The following is a 5,000-nucleotide window of genomic DNA, read 5'->3' as shown; positions in this document are numbered from 1 at the left end:
ACCCCCCCATCTCTGTCCAGTGTGCTTTCTCCAACTATCTATTCATCCTCTCTCCCATGACCTCTCTGAATGAAAGTCTTATGTTGTCGGTTATGGCTTAAGATTGTGGCATTCGTCTGTTGTATGTCCAGGTTTGTCACCAGTGTATCTTTTTTTCTCTCTCACAAACACCTAGCTACACCATGGAAACTCTTTCGCATAAGCCCTAAATTATACCATTAGCTTTAAACAAACTGCAGCAGAGGACATGATACATTATTAAGCACTACAAGCAGAACAAAATAAAAAAAGGTAAGTCTCAGATTACACTGTATTATAAGTGTGCACATTCAGTAGGTGAAGACGTGATCGTTGCCACCAATCACCAGAGCTCAACTACTTTGGGTGAGTCGCACATTATTATTATTTCACTGCTGGTGCAGTCCAATTGATGAGTACAGTTCCTCCACAGATGTCGGAGATGGCCGCCATCTGCAGCGAGAGCGAGGCAGGGCCATATCTGTGCCATGTTCAGCCCAGAACTGAACCAGACCCAGCTTCAGCCTAGCGAAGGTTGTAGTTGGTTTTTCAAGTCCTTAGGCCTACTGTGACTATCTTTTTCATCTACTTAAAAGTACAACCAATGAGCTGAAAAAACGTACCTATAGCTATGGCGCATGTACTGTATGTGTGTGTAGATGTCTTTTCATAACTTTTTTTTTAAAACAAATAGTTTAAACACTGTTTATTTTTTGTTCTCTTTTTTTAAACTCTTAATGTCCATTACACTGATATTATAACTGTTTACCATAAATAAGTTTTGTTGTACAACATGTTTATGTATTCAATATTACCTCTGTTTTTCGAACGTTATTACCTTATTTTTTTCGTATCTTTTTAAAATCTTAAAGATATCTTGTTCCTCTCCCTGTTTAACATGCAAAACTCTTGGGGCTGAAGTTATGGAACAGGACTGGAGTTCTTTCAGTGGGGATTAACCTTTAACCTGTGGTGCGGTCCAGCCACACCACCAGTGTGGGCAGGGGCGAGAAGACACACTCCATCAGTTGGCTAGCTCTCGGTGGAGTTCAAGGGGTTGTACTCCTCCACAATGTTTCAAATAGGTTATTTTTCTCTTTTTATTCCTGGCAAACTACAAGCCGCTGACAAAAAAGCAAAGCAACATTTGATTTGTTTTATTTTTGTTTTTGTTTTTCTCGCCGTTTTCCAGAAAGGTTGTTGGGTTGGGAATTGGGGGTTGGGGGTGGGTGGGAGTGGTGGCGGTTGTGGTGGGGCCGGCATCCGAGTTTTAGTAGACTCTACAAATGCCATTTTTTTGCAAGCAAAGTTTTGCTTCAGCCTGTCTTTTGCTTCATTTTTTTTCAAATTATCCTTAACAAAATTCCTCATAGTTATAGACATTTTTTTTATTATTCAAAATAAGATCTCAATATTATACACGATTCTCTCTTTTTTGACTATGTACAGAAGTGCAAAAAAGTCAACCTTCATCCCCTTACATTCCGTCTTTCTCTTGTAACTGACCAACTGCATGGGGGACGGGGCTGGGGATGAGGAGATCCTTGGCTACCCATCCACCTCAGCCTCAGTGCCAGAGCTGTGCCAGAGCTGCGCCAGTCTCCAGACCCCCGAGCCCTCCCACAGAATGATCATAAATGCAGCTTTTTATTTTCTTATTCTTGAAACAAGGCCAGGCCTCCAAGGGAGATTGGAAATATTTAAACAATAGGTACTATTTTCTTTTAAATCAATACAGTAGAAAATAATTCTAACATCTAAGAATCTCTATTTTTTTTATACTTTTATATATCGTAGATATATATTTTTTCTTCTTTTTTTTTGCTTCTTCAACATCTCGTCTAATTAGAATGACTAGATACAAACCAGACACTCATTAAAATATTATACTGTTAACAGTTGTCGTTGCCACAGCAACAACTCCATGTCTTCCTAAGCAAGTATTTTCCTCATGTAAGATATCCATATAAAAGATTTTTGTTCGAATAGTTCAAACATTTACGGAAAAAAAATCAACCAAAAAATACTTACATTTCACTACAAAATAAAAATCATTTTAGTTTACAATTATATCTACTAATACTTAAATCAAGACTACACAGGAAAAAAACAACGAAACTGAGTATGTTGTGATGAACACAAAAGCACACACTATGTCTAGAAGCTCATTCTACAAAAGTTTTTGTAAAATCTAACACAACATAAGAAAAAAATACAGAATCAAAACAGTATCCAAGCTCTTAGCACTATGAAATGAAACACATCTACATTAAGTGAAAAATAAAATCAACAAACCACCAAATAAATCTCTAGTAACAGCATGAAATATAATTAAAAAAAAACAACGAGATGGTAAAATTTCATTGGCAAAATAAAAGGTGAAAGGTGATCCTATTAGTGGCATTGGCTCGGCTGTGTTGGAGATGAGCATGTGAAAATGGCATAGAATGTGGCACTTAAAAACTCACCGGGTGTGCTCTAAGGCCTTGGTTTGTATTTTTTTTTGGAAACATACAATCATTTCATGTCAACCTCCCTCTTCATTGCATTTTGTACTGTTGCTGCTCCACTCAAAGTCTCGTTTCAACTTTGGATCAAGGCATGTGGAACGATGCTGTTTGGAATTTAGAGTAACCAAGCTCAAATACTCTCCTGCACTAGCTTAGGGCCGTAAGATGGAGACCTACCATCATGCTATTTTCAGGTTTTCTTAACTTGACTGCGCACATCTCTTTTGCATGCCTGGATCCAACACTCATCGAGTATTTTAATACCACTTAGCTAAGCCACCTGCTTAACTGACATCTAAGAAAATAAACAGGAAAAATGTTCAAGACCATGAAAAAAAAGAACTTTGGCTGATTTTTTTCTCAAAATACCAACTGTTAAAACAACTAATTCAACATCATCAGACACCAGAATAAACTTTTTTTTTTCAAAATATATACCAGACCACAAACTCTTGCTCTACTCAAAGAACAGGACAATCAAATCAGTACAAAAGAAATAATACTAATACAACCCCATTTTTTTTTAAAGAAAAAAGGCAAAAAACATAATGAAATAAATGAGAAAAAAAATCTCGTGTTAAATCATTCAAAACACAGTGTCTGCCCTGTCACGTTCTTATCGTTCTCATTTGGTAAAGCATGCATATATATACGTAGATAGATAGATAGACTTTGTAGCAGTTTCTCTGCCCTCTTTCTCTTCCCCTCACTCTCCCTCTCTCCTCATCACTCATTCTTCCTCAGAACTCGGAGGTCTGTGTGGCCTCAAATGAGACTGTGGACAGTATGGCATAGTCAACATATTAGGGCAACAGCCATCTCAAGGTACAGCTTTTAGAGTCTGCAGACTTCATGCTTCTGATGAGAAACTAACAAAAAGCAAACACAACAGAGAGAATAGGAAAAAAACACACACGCACACATCTTTTAACATTGAATCCTCCCAAGTTACAACTTAAAAAATAAATGACATTGAATGTGTGAGAAGAAACAAAGTATTAGTGAGTTCTGCATTCAAATAAAGCGAAACAAATGGCAACAAATCTTGATAACTCTCCCTCTCTCTCTTCATTCCCTGTGATGAGTACACAGTCCGTAATGGCAAATGGATGCCAGAACAAAAGCAAATAAAAAAAGAGCCCAATGTGTGGTTGGTTGTGCATGTGTAACTCCTCTAGTAGGAAGGCAAGAAAGTGACTTCCCTCTGTTGGAGCGGACCCGGCCCGGATGCAGTCCAGATCTCAGCCAGGTCACATTATCACATTCCAGCATCTACAGTAATGCAGTCTGGGTTTACATTTGAGACTTAAAGGCATTATGCAGGTGAAAACATTAACACTGGTGAACACCTCTTGTTCTCTTTCTCTCACTCTCATCCTTTCTTCGTCAGCTCCTTCCCCCATCTCTCTCTTCCCTCTCTCCTGCATTCTACTTCTCTGTTTCTACTAGAGATGCACCGGATCCAAGATCCGGTTCCGGATCCGGCAGGATAATAGGGTTTTTCACAGGATCCGGATCCGGTAGCCGAGGCTTTTCAGTCAAAATAGTTTGAGCCAATGTCATGAAAAGGGCCCACGTGTGTGAGAAGACTATGTGTTTCAATCCTTTCGTAGGATCCGGTATCCAGTTCCGGATCCGGCAGGATCTTAAGCAGTGGATCTGGTATCCGGCAGGATCCTAAAAATCAGGATCCGGTGCATCTCTACTTCTCTGTTTCTTCTTCCCACTCTCTCTCCCAGCCTGTCTGTCAGTCTTTTATATTTGGATGAAAGTATTGTCTATGGCACTTGATGTGCATTCTGCGACGGTGAAAGCTATGCGAGCCTCAGTGTGCTTTAAAAGGTTCACTGCTGCGCATCTGACCCAGAGGAACATTCAGCTGTCATGGAGTGATGGTTCTGAAACCCACTTCCCCATCCCCCCCACACCCACCCTCCCTTTCCCACCCACGAAACCCTCCCACCCCCAACCCACCCCAAAAGCCCATTGCCGTATAGGTACAATCGAGGTCTTTAAGGGAAAGAAAATCAAATCCACTTAGCAAGTATACTGTATGCATGCACATTTACCTCTGATCTGTTTTTTTGTTTGTTTCTATATGACATTTTTCTACTATTTTCTCTTGCTCATCTCAGTTTTTCCTCTGTGTTATTACAAGGTGCACCTTTTTTGTGTAAACTACAAAAAGAAGAGAAATACACACTACCCGCCCACACACATTCACACATACTAAGAAATCAGTTAAAGAGTCTACTGATGTTCTGAAAGAGAAAAAAAGGTAAAGAATAAAAACAAAAATCTCGGAGTAGGTAAGACAGTGACGCCTTTGTTGTGTGCATTCCTCAGGAGAGTTAAGTTGGGTGTCGCCTCCGAAAAAGTGAGGGGGAAAAACAAAAGAAAAGAAGGCGATCTGTGATGTTCTGTGATGTTCTGCAATGTTCGGGTGCAGCAGTGAATCCAAGAGAGAGTTTA

At 39.5% G+C, this 5,000-nt stretch overlaps 1 protein-coding gene across 19 annotated transcripts in view; it reads right to left on the bottom strand.

The window, feature by feature from the left end:
• Positions 1-4,502: 4,502 nt before the first annotated feature.
• LOC134454608 (muscleblind-like protein 1) overlaps positions 4,503-5,000 on the bottom strand; it is a 245,836-nt gene continuing 245,338 nt past the window's right edge. For all 19 annotated transcript variants that reach the window (XM_063205684.1, XM_063205690.1, XM_063205695.1 and 16 more), the window contains one exon: positions 4,503-5,000. This exon is cut by the window's right edge and continues 222 nt beyond it. The gene's annotated coding sequence lies outside the window, so the exon portion shown is untranslated.

Source organism: Engraulis encrasicolus, chromosome 8 (assembly GCF_034702125.1).
Source record: "Engraulis encrasicolus isolate BLACKSEA-1 chromosome 8, IST_EnEncr_1.0, whole genome shotgun sequence".
Classification (NCBI taxonomy): domain Eukaryota; kingdom Metazoa; phylum Chordata; class Actinopteri; order Clupeiformes; family Engraulidae; genus Engraulis; species Engraulis encrasicolus.
The sequence above is the reverse complement of the archived record's forward strand: the minus strand, read 5'-3'. Positions and strand labels throughout refer to the sequence as shown.